Raw genomic sequence first — 19,473 nt, 5'->3', positions numbered from 1 at the left:
CAGCATCCCTGTTAGAACTGATTCGATGAGAATAACATTTGTAATGTGTCCGGCACACCTTAGAGAGTAGGTCTTCAGTAAATGGTAGCAATTACACTGATGATGATGGACAGAGGAAGTCTGAAGTTCGCAAGGCCTTGAGAAAACCCACGTGTCACCCTGGGGAGTGTGGTGCAGACTGAGTATTTGCCAAGCGCAGGCCTCTCCGACGGGTTTCTTTCGCTCTCTGGCTTGCTTTCTGCCACCAAGCGGATTTCAACTCTTAGGACGCCTATGGAATCTAGGATATCTGTCTCATCGGAGTGCACAGCCTTATCTTCCTCCGGCCGGACTGGTGTGCCTGAACCATCAGCCTTTCAGTTAGCAGCTCAATGCATGGTCCACCTAGGTCACCAGGCCTCCTTGCTTAATTCTTTTAGTAACCAAAAGGAAAAAAAAAATCGCTCCTCCCCAGCCCCTCAGTTTGGCTCTCAAGCTCCCTGGCTGTGGAGCCCGCCAGCCCCAAGAGATCCACTGGAGCCTTTACGAACGAGTGCCGTGCACCCCCTGCTCCGTGGCATTTATTTACTGTGGATTATTTATTGGGGAAATAAGAGATGGATGGTTAGGGAAGGCGAGAACAAACAAACTTAGCTTCCCCGCCTGCCTTAACGTGTTTGCGTTCCTACTTGTATGCACTGAAATGTCTATAATTTACTTTTCAGTTTTGCAATGTTTATGGCTTTTATGTCATTTGAAGGTTATTTATAACAATTATATAAGGAAGCAAAGTGCCATAAACTGAAGTAATTTACTGTAAAATATCTGAAATGCTAAAATATCAAACGGTGCATTACTGTAGTGCTAGCACTGCTCGTGGAAAAAGAAAAAATGGGGGATCTAAAAATATAGCCAATACCCCATCAGCCAGTCTGTTACCGCCGATCTTGCAGAGATTTATACACTCTGGAGCAACTGGCAAGTATTAATTTAATTGCTTGGAAGGAGTGGCTGGGAATAGAGACAACATGGCTACCTGTGACAGTGTTTGCTTACTTAGATCGATTATATAGGAGAAAAAGAATCCAAGATGAAGACAAGAGCCATAGGCTGCCAAGGGATTGGGACTACTGTGAACTCCCTGCCCCCCCGTCCACCCCCCCCCCCCACAATTCATTGTCGTGTCCTGAATCAAGATGATGAATCATTCTATGTGGATTAGTAAAGGCAGCAGGGAAAGCATTGGGAACAGCACGTTCAAATTTTGCTTGCTATTTTAGAAAAGCCTACTAAGTAACTTGAGGACATCTAATCAGGGGAGATTAAGACTGACACGTGGTCATCCCATGACAGGTAAGACGCTCCCATACAACAAGGCTGAGTAAGACAATTTCCGTCATCCATCATCACTTTATTTAGCAAATATTGAATGCCTGCTATGGGTCAGGTGTAACAGAATGCAATGGTGAGCAGGATAGCTGTAGCCTTCTGGGTATTTAAAGCCTGATGATTCGATCGTAAACACCATCGAGATGTGTTCATTGTAAAGCTGATAAACCAGCCGATGCCACTGCAAGACTGGAACAAGTTAGTTCCATCAAGTGTCCAACTTGATTGGAACGGTGCTGTGGGGTCATGCAGTGGGTGCTTCTGCTAAAACATGGCATGGTTGTGGGTCTTCCCTCTGAGTTGGCCTTGGACTCCGAGTTGTGAATGATGCTCGCTTCTCACACCGTTGACCCCTCCCTGCCTTCTTCTGTTTCTCCATTGAGCAATGCAGGGAGCTGCTGAAATACAATAGCAGGGCTGCCATGGAACAGAGTAGCCACAGACACTGATGCATTTCAGGTGTCTTACTTCCGTACACTCCAGGGCATATGGGCACAAGGGTTTAGCTCTCAGGTGTAAGGCCTTGACAGGAGCACAGATATTATGGAGAACTAGAGGTTACCTTAACTGACAAAGCAAGGGGTTAATTGACAAGTGGGAAAGTTAGGCATTATATATAAACTATTTGGACCCTTATATCCTGGATGCATTTGCTGAATGACGAGCTGGGAAGCTCTTCTGCCTGAAATTATCTCCTTCTTCTGGTGCCAGAGTACCTAGAATTTCTCCATTGTTTCTAAATTCTTCACTGTAACCTTCATTTTCTTCTTATAGGACCTTTTAAATGTTTGTTTTAAAAATAGAAACTTTTATTGAAATATAACATGCTCAAAAATGACAAGAGTTTAGCTTAATAAATTTTTCCAAAGTTAGCATACCCATTTAACCTCCATGCAAATTGAGAAACAGAACATATCCCAGAAGCAACCTTAAGCTTGCTCCTGATAATTACTTCATCTCTTTCCTAGAGATAATCTTTATCATCTTTTCAATATATTATATTTTATTTTGTTTGGCTTCCTTGGTTTAATGCATTTTATTTGTAAAATCATTCTTGACCTCGATGGCATCTTCAACTGCCCACTGATCACTAAGTTAACCATGAAGATTGACAATGACAACACACTTGAGTCCATGTTGCATGTCAAGGACCAAGAAGCATCCGCTCAAACAGGCTATTAAGAAGCTCTATGATATTGATGCAGCCAGGCCAGCAACTTAGGAAGTCCCGGGGGAGAGAAGGGGCATGTGTTTCACTGACTCTTGATTATCAGGTTTTGGATGGTACCAAAAAATTAGGATTATTTGAACTGCATCCAACTGGCTAATTCAAAACATAAATATATCCAGCTCCCCAAAATAAGAGTAGCGTGGATAAATATACTATGGTGTAATTTTATAAAGGGTGAAAATGAAAATGGCTCAGTGAATTTTCCCCTTCCACAGATAGGGCCAGGTTTGATTCAATACCAAGTCACTGCATATAAAGCTGCCACCCACAGGTCAGCGGAGGTTCGCGTTTTGCTATGATGCTGGGCAGGTTTCAACAGAGGGGTGCGACTGGAATACCTGGCAATCTAGATCTTAAAACTCAGCCAATGAAAGCCCCGTGGTTCATGAGCATCTGATTCCATTGTTCACAGGCAAGCCATTGCACCAAATTTTCCAAAGTGATTCCTTAAGACTTCCTTTTTACCAACAATGGGTGAGACCTATGGCTGCTTCATATCTTGTTAGAGACCTACAGTTGCTTCCTATAGTTTTAGTAGTAGGTATTGTCACTCCTTAACATTTTAATCATGATAGAGGGCATGGATAGGTATCTCCTGGAATTCATTTTTGTTGTTTATCTACATCAACATTCCGGGATCTAATACACATCAAACGTGTACCCATGTTAAATGTCTGCTTTGATGATTTTGAACAAGGTGTGCTTCTTAGTAACCATCTCCACAATCAGATTCTCCCAGCATGTGCCCTCGTGCCCATTACCTCCTCCAGCTAGACACCAGCCCTTCCTTCCGCACCACCCCAAGACAACCACTGCTCTGACTTTTGTCACCGTGGGTTAGTTTATACAAAGCCTAATAAAAATGAAGCAATTGTAGAAGAATTCACTCTTGTATCTGGCCTTTTCCTCTCAGCTCAGTATTTTTTAAGACCCACATATGTTGTTGTTACAGGTCTCAACACTTTGTACCCCTTAACTACAGTTTTCACTATCCATTCACCCATTGGAAGAAATCTGGATTCTCATAGGTGATTATGTGTCAAACTATTTAAAATATGTATGCTCAAGGCTTTCTGGGCCATATGTTTTCATTTGTCTGTGATAAATATGGAGTGTAGGTTAGGTATAGGTTTAACTTCATGTAAATCTAAAGACAGTTTTCCAAACTGCTTGGGCCATTTCACATTTTATCAACAAAGGGTGTCTCACTTGCTGTACATCCTCACCACCTCTGAGTCTGGCAAATTTAGCTAGTCTGATGGGCCTGAAGTCTTAGGTGCAGGGGATCTTATTTTACATGTTTATAATGCCCAATAGATTATGTTTTACAGCGTTCCTTTTTCTCATTTTTAGTATTCTCTTTTGTGAAGTATCTATAGTCTTTTCCCATTTTTAAATTTGGGATGACCTCTTGAATTTTACTTCTTGAACTTTAGTAGGTATTTATACATCTTGGAGCCCCAGTGGTGCAGGTGGTTTTTGCTTAAGTACTTACAGGAGGGTTGGTGGTTTGAGCCCCCAGTGGTGCTATTGTGACTGTGCTTCTTCAAGACAGATTTGTTTGGGTAAAAGTACAACCAGAATGATCTTTAGAGGAAAGAATAGCGAGACTTTGTCTCACGTACTTTAGACATGTCAGGAGAGACCAGTCCCTGGAGAAGGACATCATGCTTAGAAAAGGAGAGGGGTGAGAAAGAGGAGGACCCTGGGTGAACTGGCACATCGGCTGCACCAATGGACTCCAACATGTAAACTATTGTGAGCATGGTGCAGGATCAGGAAGTGCCTAGCTCTGTTGTCCACAGGGTCACTAGGAGTCAGAACTGATGGAAAGGCACCTAACAACATGTGTTGCTATGGAAGCGAAAACCTGGAAATGTGCTTCTGACAGGATCACAGCCAAGGAAAGTCTATGGAGCAGTTCTGTCCTACACAACATGGGGTCAACACTAGCTGGCGTCAGCACAGTGATAAGGGGGTTGGTTTCAGTTTTCATAAATCTTGCATACTTGTTCTTTATATCTTCTCCAGGACCTCTGAAAAAAATACACTAGAACAAAGAAGATGCCGAATCACTTCTGTATAAATTAGATTTTAAAGTGAATGCTTTTTTATTGGAGGAATTGAACGGTACCAATTCTTGAGCAATGAAGAAGGGAGAATGGATCAGAGTGATAGATTTGGGGTAGAAAGAAAGAGCAAATGTGATGTTGCACATGAAAAACCTCAACTCATTATGCAATGGGTCAACATTTGGGGGATGGACTTGAATTTCATGGAGATTGGTGCAACATTAGGTTTAGGAAGTCTCTCATTGCCCTCAGAATGGTGAGGTGTATGTACACAACTTAGAACGTCAGATATTTAAGCAACCCGACAATTCCCATTTCTCTCATTTTGTTGATGACACATTTGACATTCAGAGCAAAATGAGTTGCCTAATATTAAAACGTTGGAGCTAGAATCTAAAGACCTATTCTTGGTGTAAAAATTGAGAAGTAGGACATTTGATCAGCATTCTGATTGGCAACTTGTAATGTGTATCATAGAAAGGTGGTCTCCAGCTCCCGTCCTTGAACGATCTTCATTTGGAGTAGAGAGGCAACACGCCCCATAGGACACTTTATGAACAATGTAAGGGGCTTCATTTTCCAGGGATAGGATTTGATTTTGTACAGAAAACTCAAGAACATCTTTTTTCCCTTGATTTTGCTGACATGAATTAGCTATGATGGCCTTGGGAAAGTTGTGACTGATTTCAATGTTAGGGTCTCTGACTATAAAGCCAAACATATTACTTTTCTCTGAGTTCGAAATATGTATTTGCCTGCTGGTCCTTGAAGGCCTGCTCTGGAGGTGGATTGGAAGGCACTTCAATAGAAGTGGGTGCTCAATAAACACTTACCCACTGATGGATGGATTGAGTTTGTTGAGAACAGGGGTCAGGAAAAGAAAGTGCACTAGGCTTCGACTGTATCCCCAAGGGATGTTAGTCTAGGAGACTCCATCCCGGAACTAACAGGAGACGAGGATCTGCTGAGACAGGTCAGCACTCGATGCATATGTCCAGCAATGCTAGCAGGTTTGCAAGAATAGCAGCTACTGCTTCTGAAGAATAAGCAATAAGCATGGGTATTTGTACACCGACCTATTTTTATTAATGATCATCACCGTACGTGCTGCTGATGGAGCAGATCCTGTTCTAGGCAGAGTTCTAGGCCCTTTATTGTCAACAAAGTGCATTCACATGCTTTTTTCATTTCATTCGGCCGGCTCTCTGACTTCGGCAGGGTAAATAATAGTATCAATGCAAGACATAAGGAACGGAGGCGATGGTTTTCCTGTAGAAACACCATGAAATTGGGAGGCAGACAAGCTGGTGCTCAAACAATAGCCAGGTGATCTTAGAACTCGTAGATTCCCAGGCTTTCCTCATCTGTGGTCTGTGAACTAGGGAGGTAGAATCAACAACGAGGACGATGTAGAAATCCTGGGGCTGTTGGAGCAAGAGCAATCCAGCTGAAAGGAATTACTAAGAGGCAGAGGAAGGGCAAATGTAAGTGTGGGGCAGGAGGAAGGTAGAAGGAAACAAAGGAAAGATCTAGGAAGCAAAGCTATGGAGAGAGGTATAATCATAGGTTTGTACATATATGTAAATATATTAATTCATGAAAATAGAGGTATTTCCCTATTTGCATAGATTTGTATGGCAATACATGAATTAGGGCCTCTGCTCAAGCCCTCCCTCAATGCAAGAACACTTTGTTCTAACAACCTGGTGTTCCGTGATGCTCACCCTCCCTATACAATCGCTGAAGATTAATTTGTGCATAAGCAAATGTGGTGGAGAAAGCGGATGGATTATGCTTGGCTATCAAAAGATATAGCGTCTGGGGTCTTAAACTTGCAGATAAATAAGCAGGCATTTAGCAGAGAAGCCACAGGCCCACATGGAAGAAGCACACCAGCCTGTGTGATCATGAGGTGTTGACTGGATCAGGTAACAGGCATCAGAAGACCTAAAACAAAAAAAAAACCAACATACTATTGAGAACTAGGGGAGTCAAAGCAGATACCCAAAACCCATCTGTAGCCAATGGGACATCCCATCACAGAAGGGTCACAAGGAGGAATGGGTCAACCAGGGCACACTATAGCACCAATGAAACACACAATATTCCTCTGGTTCCTTGAATCTTCCTCACCCCCAACTTTCCTGACCCCAGTCCTGCCTTTCACTGCAGAGTAGCCCGGAGCTTGTACACAGGCACAGATAAGAGACAAGAGCTCCGGAAACACAGAATCCAGGAATAGAAATCGGAGTAACAATGTCAGGAGGAGAGGGAAAAGGTGGGGCGAAGAGGGGAGGAAGGGGGAACCTATCACAATGGTAGACACATAATCCCCCTGGCCACCCCAGGGGGATCAACAACGGAAACTGTGGGGAAGGAAGACAGTGGTCGGTGTAAGATATGAAAATAATAATAATGTATAATTTATCAAGGGGTCCCAAGAGTAGGGGGGAGGGGAGAAAGGAGGAGCCAATACCAAGGGCTCAATAGAAAGTAAGTGTTTAGAAAATAATGATGGCAACACATGTACAAATATGATTGATACAATTATTATAAGAGCTGTAAGAGCCCCCAATAAAATGATCTTTTAATAAAATTTTTTAATCTTTATGACAGCAGACAACCTAGTTTTCTCTTGCAGAGTGACTAGTAGATTCAAACCGCCAACATTTCAGTTACCTGTCTGATACTTAACCCATCACACCACCAGACCTCTCTCTATGGCTCGTAAAGCCCAAACTCAGTGTCACTGAGTAGATTTGCAGGCTCAGAAGCCTCTGTAGAGTCTGAAAGCCCTCATAGGTGTGTGAGACTGTAAGTCTTCACAGGAGCTGACGCCTTCAACCCAGGGGCTTGAACTGCTGACTTTGTGATTCGTAAGCCCAACACTTACCCTATGGCACCACCGGGCTTCTTACGTCTCACAGCAGCTACGTATTAAATACCAATGTCCTTTCTCGATCAATGTCCTGTGCCAAGGTTACAGCACAAATGTATGGCAAGCCTTGAGGCACACCTTTGCTGCTAATGCCAATGCATCTTACCCTCCAGATCTAACTAGAACTAAAGCTCTACTTCACTGCCACAGAGTCCATACCAGCTCACAGTGACCCTACAGAACAGGACTGGACTGCCCCCTGAGGGTTTCTGAGGCCGTAAACCTCTAGAGGAGAAGAAAGCCCTGCCTTTCTCCGGAGGAGCAATGGCAGGTTTTACCAGCCAATTTTGCCAGATAACAGCCCAGTACTTACCCCACCATTGTTGTTGCTATAATTATCTTATCATTATAATTTTAGTATCTCTCATTGGTATTTTTTCAGAGCCTATGAATCATTTTGATACTTGTGACCCAGTCCGGTATATAGTTTCCTAAAGAAGGAAGTGACAGGAGCATCGGGACTGTGGGGACCCCCTGTGGGCATTTTCCCCAGAGACAAAGGAAAGAAAGATGACCCTGAGTACAGCGGGGAGACTGGTTTCATCTCGGCTCTCTTGTGGACTAAGCTGCCTGTCTCTCTAAAATAGGAGTGTCTCCAGAGAGACTTTAGAAAAGCCCATGAAGGAGGAATCACACCGCTGGTGTGCTGACCTCTCTACTGGGAAGCGGGGCTACAAACATGGACAGAGCACCATCTCTACCCTAGAAGAGATCTCTACCCTAGAAGAGACCTCTTCAGTGCAGGCCCCCAGACTCACGTCTAGCCCCCCAGCTGCTGCAGGGTTTTCTCCTGTGAATCCTCTAAGAGCCCATGTTTCGTGTGTCCTGTTTGCCTGTCCCTCTTCAAATGCCCAGCAACCCAGAGTAGTTTGGGGCCACATTCTCTCAGAACCTCGCATCTGTTGGCCAACCTGGTATATTAATTAGCACCAAGGCACCCCATATCAGTGGTTACTTGTGAAGTTACTGGGTGTAGTGGCTACTACATGGGGGAAGAAAGGCTTACCCCTGAGCTTTATCTCTGCCATGAGGTTTTCTGCAAATCATTTGATGCCCTGAAGTCTCAGTCTCCTCATCTAGTGTCATGGGGATACTAATTTCTAAGACTCAGCACATTAGGGCACTTTGTAGATATTGAAACTCTCCACCAACAGACAGGCTAATTGTTGTTCTTCCATAAGATGACATTTGCAAAGATTGGCCAATGTAGCTGACTCAGCAACCATAGTTTCCAGGGTACCTGGCACTACTGAGAAATTTAAGATTATAAGTTGGTTTTGAGAGAGGTTCTTAAGAAAGCAGTATATGATAGCAATTCCCATTCTTTCTAAAAATTATTTTGTTGTGTTAGCTGAAGCTTTACACAGAACATTAGATTCCCATCCAATAATTCCTACACAAATTATTCTGTGACATTGATTATAATCTCCACAATATATCAGCATCCCCACCATTTCCACCAAACATGCCTTGTTTCCAGCCAGCCAGTTTCCTTGCTTTCAGGATTAACGTGGAGAGGACTTAATCATTTCTATATTCATGTAAAATCTAGACAGCAAGTAAGGGAGACAAAGAGAAACTGCTGCATTTGAACTATTGAGGTGATGAATAACAGTGACTATATAATGCACCAGAATCATATTTTGGAAGAAATACAGTCAGAATGCTCTTTTGAACCAAAGATGGTGAGACTTTGCCTTGTGTACTTTGGACATGCTATAAGGAAGGTCACGTCTCTGAGACAGATATTTTGCGTGGTATATTAGAAGGTCAGTAAAAATGAGGAGGACCTTCGATGAGATGCACTGACACAGACCCTACAGCAGTGGACGGACACACAGCAACATTCTGAGCATAGCACAGGACTAGACAGTGTGTCAAATTCTGCTGAATTCTCAGAGCAGCAACTGACTAGATGACACCTGAGGATGACAACAATGTGCTGTGACAATGTGCTGGGGACAGTGTGACCAGAATTCCTCAGAATTCCGACAACTCTGCTCTGGATGTTTGCTAGAATTCCCCAATGAAATGATTTGAACCAGGACTCTGTGTGTGTTTATATATGTAATATTATATATTAATTATATATTGCTGCCTTTGAACTATTATGGTGATGAATAACAGTGAGCAATACATCTAGATATATATTATTGTTTTTAGATGCCATCAAGTTGGTTCTGCTTTCTGGAGACCTTATATACAACAGAAGGAAATCCTTTCTGGTCCTGTGCCAACCTCACCATTTATAAATTCGAGCCCAATGCGGCAGCCACTGTGTCAATCCATCTTGTCAAAGGTCTGCATAGATCCACAGCAAGAGAAGACGGGCACTCTGGCCTGTCAGTCCTCAGGGTTCTTTTTCCAGTCTTCCAGTGTGACCCGCACTTCAAGGGCACTGCTACCTCACAGCTTTGCCCCAGCCTTCCCTAAACTATTCACCAGTTTTGTTTCTCCCAGAAATAGTTAGGGCACCAATAACCTAAATCAAGCTTGCTAATCCCAGGATCACCAGCTCCTGGGTCACCCCAACCCCATCCACTGTGGGCCCCCAAGTGGTCAACCCTTCCCAACAGAGAGGAAGGGAGTGCACCCAAAAGCCCCTCGCCATGTCCCTTTTGATAGCAGGGAACAGCCATTGTATTCTTTCTTGACGGGTCCCTATAATCCATTCACATTCAGTGTGATTAATGCTAGGCATGAATTCATTGCTGCAATTTTATTATAGTTCTGTTTTGGTGGAATCTTTTTAATTTTCTTATTATTTATTTGGTTCTGTAGATGTATACATTTTCTTTGTGAAGGTGACCTTAAATTGAGATGAGTCTCATATTGTGGAATCACTTTGACTTTTTCTTCAAACGGCAGGGCTATAATTGTGACTTTTATTGCTCCCCTTTGCTTAGACGTGATCACGTTTTATACTTTAACACCTCTGGTTTCGTAGATTCAGTTTTGTAGTTCGTTTTACTGTACCTGTCAGGTGTCTTCAACTCAAATTGTGGTCTGAGGCCTTTGGTTCCTATTTGAAGGAATCATTTCTATATTGTCAGTATATTGTAGTCTGAGGTTTACAACTCTCCTTAATATCTGCTTACCTGAGACTATCTTAGTTTCATCATTGTTTTTGAGAAACAATATTGGTAGATATATGTTTCTTGGTTGGCAATTATTTGCTTTCAAATTTCATATATGTCATCATTGCTTTCTTCTATGCATGGTTCCTGACAAGATATTCGCACTTAGTCTTCTTGGGGCCCCTTTGTAAGTGGTATTTTACTTTTTGTGAGCTGGTTTGAAGATATTCTTTGTCTTTGGTTTTAGAAAACTTGATTTAAGTATGTCTTCATAATTTCTTCTGAGGCCTATCCTGTTTGAGATTTGTTGAACATTTGAGGTGGAAAGTTTCTCATATTTTGTGCTATTTGCTACATTTTATGTCAATACATCTTTTAAAATTCTCTTTGCTTTTTTTCTTCTTCCTTTAGACATTTTTATTATGCACAAATTGTTTCTCTTGATGATGCCCCACATTAACTTTTAGGGTTTATTTTTCTTTTCATTGATCATATTTCCCTTAAACAAATTAGTATCGAGGATTTTATCTTCTATTTCACTCATTATTCCTTTATTTGCTTCTATTGTACATCTATCTTTCCAGTGTGCTCTCTATGTTTGACTTTCCATTTTTGTTATGCGTGAGCTAAGATTTACTATACACTCTGCCATTCTGTTCTTTCATTCCTATTTAATGCTGTTTTTCTTTATTTTCATTACTACCTTCCAAATATATAACATACAGAATTAAATAAGTGAGGAACATTTCAATTGGTACCTTTATGGAGCAGGAAGAAATAACAAGGCATTGTATCACTGTTGATACATTCTCTGATTACTCATAGGCTTCCATGATGGCCTCGATCGGGCAATGTTATGATATTTCAAATTTTCAGCTCCCAAAACAAACTGATCAATTACTGCACACCACTTCTGTTCTTGTATTGTTTTCCTAAATTCTTTCAGGTTTCTTTCTACGCTTTTCTTGATCTCTTTGAAGATCTCAAATATAAGTTTTCAAATTCATTCTCAGGTAGTTCTGTTATCATTTCTGCTTCAAGAAGGTTTGTCCTTCCAGTAGTTTGCTCACTTGTTTGATTCAACTTAGCTTGTCTTTTCATATAATCAGTTATGTCTGCTGTCTGAGGAGCATTAATGTGTGCGTGTATGTGTAATATTTGTTTGCTTTGCCTTCATTTTTAACTTATTTTTATATATCAGGACATGTGGAGTGTGCATACTCGGCGAATCTCCATTCTGTTGGGATTAGAATGCTTGCCATGTCTTATCAGGTGGGTGGGATAGTGGTGTGGGGTAGGTGGCCATGCATGCATGCATGTGTCCTTTCAGGTCATTGGTTTAATGAAACAGGGGTATTCCCTGACACTTGCTGGGTGACTAGGGTGGCAGTTATAGTAGGAAACACTCATTGTCTTTATGGTGCCTCAAGAACATGTGCTACTGTCTTTTGAGTAGATGGGACTCCTGGGATCAGGGGTGGAGAGGGGTACGGAAAAGAAGAGGTATGTCAATTTTTTGGGGTGGAATGGGGCTGGGTGGTGAGGAGAAATGGTGGTTCATACTATAGACTTCAGGAATGTAGGGGTCACTGATCGAGAATCACACCACTGGTAACTAAATGGGAGTGTAATTCTCTGATCACCAAATGTAGGTATCAGGGCATTCTTCCTAGGCTGTATACAGCAATTGGTATGCAGCCCTTGACCAACTGCAAGAAAAGAAGCCACCTCAGCGTCTGGTCTGGTGGGGGACCTCTAGCTCTAGATCCACTAATTCATGTGCTCCACCTACTAAAATGGTCAGATACTGCCACTGGTGAGTGGTCCTGACTGGCCCCTGGATGATTCCACCTTGCTGTGATTACTAGGATCCCTGGAGCTCTTTCCCACCTTCCTGTAGCCCTTTGTAGATATACTTTATGCCCTGTGCACCTTGCTTCACGCTGGGCCTTGTGTATACGTTTCTCTGTCTCTCATTGAGATTTCAGTGAAGTTCCCTTCCCGTGTTCCTCACCTGAGATTGCTGTTCATCATGTCTTAAGGGGGCCACATTGCTCCAAGCTGGTGGGCAGAGAGGGCGCCTCTAGTTTGTGGTTCTCCTCATTTGCTGCTATTGTTCAATATTTCCTTCCCAAAAGTGCCCAATCTAATTTTTCATCCTTTCAGTTGATACAGAATTCTATGATTGCCATTTGTATCTGTTTCACTTAGGTTTTTATATCTTTGGTTTGCTACATCTGACTAAGCCACCAGCTTGGCCCATAAGACAGCAATTCTCATTCTTAATAATGTAAAACATGTCAAAATAATAATTTATATATTAACAAGGGCTCATGAGGGAGGGGCTGGGGATGGAGGGGAAACTCAGGAGCTGATACCAAGGACTCAAGTAGAAAGCAAATGTTTTGAGAATGATGAAGGCAACAAATATACAAATGTGCTTGGTACAATGGATGGATGCATGGATGGTGATAAGAGTTGTATGAGCTCCCAATAAAATGCTTTTTTAAAAAAGTGGAAACTGGTAGAAAACAACCTCTCATTTCCCGCAAAAATGATTAAATAAAACCTTATCAGACACATTCTTCTGGATCAATTTTGATGAGAGGAACATTAAAACATAGATGCCCAGAGCCAACTTGGGGTGATTCTGGAGGCTACAGGCCTCTGTACAAATCATGTGCTCTATTGAACAGATAGAGGCCTAGAGGTAAGGGAAACATCAGCGAGGTCACTTGATAGGTCTATCGCGTTCAAATTGTGTGACTGTGTCACTGTGGGCAAATGGCATCCCATACCCAAGCCTGTTTTTCATCTACCATGGGGGTAACACTGCCAACCGAACAGGACTTTGGCAGAGAAGTCATTGGGAAAAGATGGAGCAGCTCTTTTGTGTAGACTATATATTGTCTTGGGCTGAGAGATGGGGACGAGAATAAAATACAAGTATCATCATTCCTCTCTCAAGGGACCCACAGCCCTATGTCCTGGCTGTCCGGCTCCTTGCTTTTAGTTGCCATCAAGTTGGCACCCTCTCACAGTGACCCCATGCACAACAGAGGACGCGTAAAATGCTGCTCACCCTTGAACCATGCCTGTGGTCTGTTGCAGATTGGACTCTTACAGCCACTGACTCTCCATTGGCTGATTTTTGTAAGTGGACTGCCCAGCCTTTATTCCTAGTCCTAATGCAGGACCATACCAACAGGCAAGCTTGCAGTGACAGATGTACTGTGACTATGCATAAGATCTTTTGCCTGGGAACTAAAGCCAGGACTCTTGGCTTGGGAAGTGAGAGTGCTGCTTATGAATTACCCTGTCTCCACTCACCCCAATCAGTTCCCGCTCTATGCAAATTCACTTTCTTCTTTGGACAAACCCACAGCTGGCCGCCTTCTGACATTATAAAAATGCATTCCTCTTTTATAGTCCCACTTCCAGAGTTCTGCTTCCAGACTGTCATCATTGTCTTGTGTCTGGGTGTCAGAGGCACCTTTAAAAGGAACATCGCTCCCATGTATCACCAACCACCTGGCTTCCAGGGAAGTGCGGTCTCGAGATTCAAATTCTCCATTTTAAGGGGCCTCTTGTCTTCTCTGAGTCTAAATTTCCCCACTTATAAAACCAAGCACTAGTTCAATGATCTCGAAGTGTCCTTCCAACTTTGAAACTGTATGACTTCACAAAGACCCAAAAAGAAAAATAAAAAAAAACCCACCACCAAAAACAAACAAACAAACAAAACCCTTAGGAACAGATAAACTCATCAAAATGAACAACTGTAACTCAGATATTAGATACAGGCATTAGAGGGAAGCCAGAAGATGCTGACACAGCTCTCACTTGTCAAAGGCAATCTCTCCATCAACTTTCTCTTTCCTTCTTTGACCTCAGTTTCAATGGCAAGTGCACCAGACTCAAGAAGAGCAAAAAGAATGCCCAGGAATTTCATATGCAGACAGACTCGTGCAGGTTCTCATGACAAAGGGCATGGGGTAGGGAGGCACACCTATGTATCTGCCAAGTGTACGGCAGAACTCCAATGTCCGCAGTGTATACACTCTTTGGCAATTACAAGAACATTAGCCCTGCAGACTGCTAAGGATGGTCTTTTGAATACAGGGGTAAAATTGACCTTTCCCTGAGATGCAGTCTTTGGGAGAATGAGTCTTGATATGCATGCAGTTGGAATGGCTTGGGTTAATAGTTCCTTCACCTCCTTGTTGGATGGCTTTTGATAAATTATGGGATCCCTTTTGGAAACTGCCGTTGTCTCAGTACCAAAATAGGACCAGGCCAATCAAGCTGTCTACCTCCAGAGAATTGTTTATATGTTACATTGCAAAAATGCAACAGAGAAGCAGCATTTGAACTGTCCTTGTTGGAGATATCAGGCATCGCACAGATATCTGGTACCATCATTACTGATAAACTTCAAGACTTAAGAGTTTGACCTTAGGGCTCACTGTAAAGCCTCTTCCCCGGGCCTTGCTCCCTTGGTCAACCAGGTCCAATGGGAGCACCTTGCACTTGGGTGGATGCTCAGAAAAAGCCAGCGATTCCTGGACCTGAGGTTGCTTGGGATTGAGTCTGAGCTCTGTAGCTCCTGGGAGGAAAGATGCAAAGTCGGTGCTCTTTGTCACCAAGGCAGCCCAACTCAGTTGTCTCAGAGCTGGGCTGCCGAGCCAGAGGATATCTGTCACTTAGCAGGGTAAGGCTGGAAAGTGGGAGGAAGCAGTAAAGTCAACCCACCCTCCCCAGCTGGCAACAGCATGTTTCAATTCATCTCCAAGGTGGCACCTCATGGCTCTGAGCAGGTGGCTTGCTTCCTTGGGGAAGATGGCTTTATTAGAGAAGAGGAGCAGTGTTACGCTCTGGATCTCGTGCCCTCTTGCCCAACGTAGGCAACAGCACAAATTACCTTGTGATGCTAATCAGCCCACCTGCAGACACAGGCCTAATTGCTTTGGGAGCACGGGGAAATCAGACAGCCATTGTCCAACTCCAGAAGCACAGTTCTTGGTGCATCCTGAGGTCAACTGAACCATGTAGTATAAGAGCTTGTTCGGTGGCTGGCATTTTGGTGAGCTCTGGGCTACCAACAACAGGCCTTTCAGAAAACATCAGAATCGGCCCAACCTGTTCTGTTTATCAGTGTCAGCAGTCAAATAGCTTAGACACAATGTTCACAAGACAACACAATATAATAAAAGATAAGCTGTTTGGGAAGTCATCTAAAAAGTGTCCTTTCTCTTTGAATTCAAGGGGATAGGGGTCCACAACGGACAGCCTAACTCTCTCAATCTTGGTACTAGGATTGTGTGCCTATAATGTTGACAACCTGGACCAGCTGTCTTGTCTTTGAGGAGGGTCAGGGCCCAGGTAGCCAATAATAAAGCGTAGCTCTCAGAGCCAACCAGGTCTTATGATGGAGATTCTCATGTATTTCCTGAGGCACCTGCGTAACCCATGGTCTTCCTCCCTCCCTGGGCTGCTTCTCTGTTGCTAAGTGACCATCATTCTTCCTCTTTATGTTGTTGCCTACCTGGGCCTTCTGAGACTGTCCCCTGGGGCTAGCAATGACCCGACCCTTCACTCAATAGAGTCCCTTTTATCCTTTTAGTGATTATAACACTTGTGATAAACAGGGTTGGCAGGGTGTGTAGATTTGACTTTAGACCCTGACCCTAAAATGCATCACAGGCAGCAGAGTCCATGGGAGCACAGGGTGTTGAGACACTACCTTCCCTGAACACCAAAGGGTGTGGGCAAACTTGCAGAAGGCCAGGGTCAACCTCGCAATTTCACTTTTCACTTTCTCCCTCTCACCTCATTCTCTTACCACCCATGCTCTCGGCCTGGCGGACATATGCATCTACTTTAATCACCCCAAGTTACAGACCTAAGCACTGGCTCATTTAGGGAAACCACGTCTCCTCTCTGCTCTGTAGGTCCCCCCCCCAACTAATTAAGACTTCGGATTTGATAGTCTCAAAGGAACTGGTGTGTGTGTGTGTGTGTGCCTTTATAGATAATGCTTACATGACCACCCCTCCTTCTCTTGAAAGTTCAAAAATGAGAATTAGAAAGCATGGGAACCCAGGGTCAACCATGTTAAAATAAAAACACTCCCAGTTTTTGTTCATATAAAGTGTTTGCTGGTCAAGACTTTCCAGAGAAAGACTTTCCATCCGCTGGATTCCAATCTTCCTGGATGGACACCCAAACACGGGACTCAATAGTCCTGGTCTATTTTATTAGCTGTCTTGATTTTTTTAGTTAATGCCCATCTTACCGTTGTTTTCCTTCAGGGAGCCGCTTGGGTCTTTCACTGAGTGCCCCTTGTGTGGATTGTTCTGAAAAACACCGTCTGAGATGCGGTGCGGCTTCCTCCTCTTGTGCTCCTCAGGACTGTGTGCACCACTGCTAAGAGTGCACTTCAGGAGAGAGCCAGGGCAGGGGGCGCGAGGGAGGCTGTAGTTAGAGAGCTTGATGATGTGTAATTATGTTCTACTGTGGTACCAATGGAAGGGGAAGAAAATGACCCCTCTGTGCTAGCCTGGAGGTGTCCAACAAACAGGAAGCAAAACACTGAGTAGAGGAATGGAGCCATAAGCAGAGGCGGTGCCTTGAATGTGATGCCTGCCAGTCACCTGGTGGCGTTTGTAAAGTGTATGTCTCTAATTGTCTCCTAAGCAATGGTTAGACTAGGATTGAAGACATCTATTAAAAGAAGGGAAGGGCAGACAAATAACCGAAGCCTATTGACTAAAGTAGATAGATGGATTAAATTGTAGGGTCATGATTAATTATATAAAAACAAAAGGATTCAAATTATTGGAAGTAACACTGATCTGCTCGTAATTTTTACCCAATGTACAATTGGCAGTTAAAACAGACAAATCAACATAGAAACCAATTGCATATAAATAAAATCTTCCTTTCAGCCAAAGCATGGTGGATTGGTACACCTTTTATCTGAGAGAATTAATATTGGCATCTTCAAAGGAGGTAAAGCTAGCTGCTGCCTCCATGATGGAATCCAATGACTGATTGAAATATAGGGTGCAGCACCTTCACAAGGAACGATGAATGATCAATGAGCCATAGGTCCTACTGGGATTTTGGCTAATGATAAGACAAGGACCCATTTGGAAGCATGTAATTAGTGCTAGACCACCTGGGGCTTCATGGTGAGGGAAGTGGCCAAGAGAGGACAGAGCAGAAGGTAGATGCCATGTCTGTCCTTCTTGCCACTCCTCTCCATGCCTTGTCTCCCCTTTGCCTCTCCTTATCTCTCCTCACCTCATTCTGCAGTCTCGGTTTTCTGTTCCCCCAAACGGAATAGAAGGTGCAGTGTGTGGTTAGGGCAAAACTGGGTAGATAGTGCAGATGCTGAGCGGAAACATCTGGAAGATTTACGAGAAACTCGGAGAGGACTAAACTGGATTTCTGTTTCTTGTTGAAACTGTTAAAATGCTCCTTTAATGTGAAAGCATTTCTGTTAAATGAAGGGTAGAGAGAACTCGGAGACGAGTAGCAGCAGTAAAGCAAAGGAAACAAAAGAAGAAACTGCCGAAATGGGCTTTGTTGCTATAGATATTTGGAGACACAGAGTCAGGCTGATGGATGGCTTCAGCGGCACTTGTCGCCAAGAGCCTGCAAAGGGGAAACGGGGAGGCCGTGGGAGAGGAAAGGGGATTGTCTTCAGAACACTGCCAGGAGTCCAGCTACCGAAAATAAGGTAGCCAGGTAAGAGGTCCATGACCAGGGAGTTGCCGGATAAAGAAAACTAAGAACAGGAAACAATTGGAAAGGACTCTTGGCCCACTCCATTTAATTTACAATGGCAAGTCCTCCTAGGTCAGACTTAATAACTGCAGGCAGGAGTGACAGTCCAGAAGATGATAGGAAGGTCACAAGCCCTTGAATTGGAAATAAGATTAACTTGCAGTGTGAAAAATGCTGAGAACCAGTCCAACCCCCAAAGCACACATGCTCACAGGCACATGTACCTGCTCCTGTGGGTGCGTGTGCACGCACACACGCACACACACACACACACAATGTCAAGAAGGAACAAACAAGTTACAATACCAAGAGACACTTAGAAGTAAACCTGTCTTGCTGCAGGTGGAAAAGAACATCAATTTTGTGTGGGACCAATAAAATGAAGGCACTCTCTTACAGGGAATGGCATAGGTTATTACATCAGCAGTGACCTGTAGCCACAGAAGGCCTATAAATCCCAGTGTTTGTAGACTTTTCACTCATTTTGCGGCAGGCAATTAAATGGGGAGGGCAATTCTCCTAAAGCTCAGGGGCTTCTCCATAATGCCCCCAGTCCTCCAGATTGAGGAAAGAATTATGAAACCAGAAACCCAGAGGTCAGGACTCCTCAAGCTCCTATCCCCTTGGGTCTACTAAGCGGATCTGTGCCCATTCTCTGAGGAAGACATTTGAAAAACCGAGATGGGCAAAGTTGTTGCTCATCCCTACATTAGAGTAATCCAGACCCCGAGGGCAGCATTCAGCCAGGGGCAGAGGTTGAGGCACGAGGGAGGCAGGGGAACCCTGGGAAGAAGTGGGATAAGCGAAGGTCCACTGAGGAGATTGAAAAGAATGCATTCATACAAAAAGTGTATAAATGGTTGAATGCAAAACTCAACATCTCAGTGAAAGTTCACGCAAACCACAATGTTGTCAAGGCCATTCATTTCTTTGATTCGATGTATTGCCTCTCTCAAATCATCCTTGACAGGAGGTCTGATATCTGGTAGAAGTGAG

The sequence above is a fragment of the Tenrec ecaudatus genome, chromosome 8, assembly GCF_050624435.1.
Source record: "Tenrec ecaudatus isolate mTenEca1 chromosome 8, mTenEca1.hap1, whole genome shotgun sequence".
Classification (NCBI taxonomy): Eukaryota; Metazoa; Chordata; class Mammalia; order Afrosoricida; family Tenrecidae; genus Tenrec; species Tenrec ecaudatus.
This window is presented reverse-complemented; position numbering follows the sequence as displayed.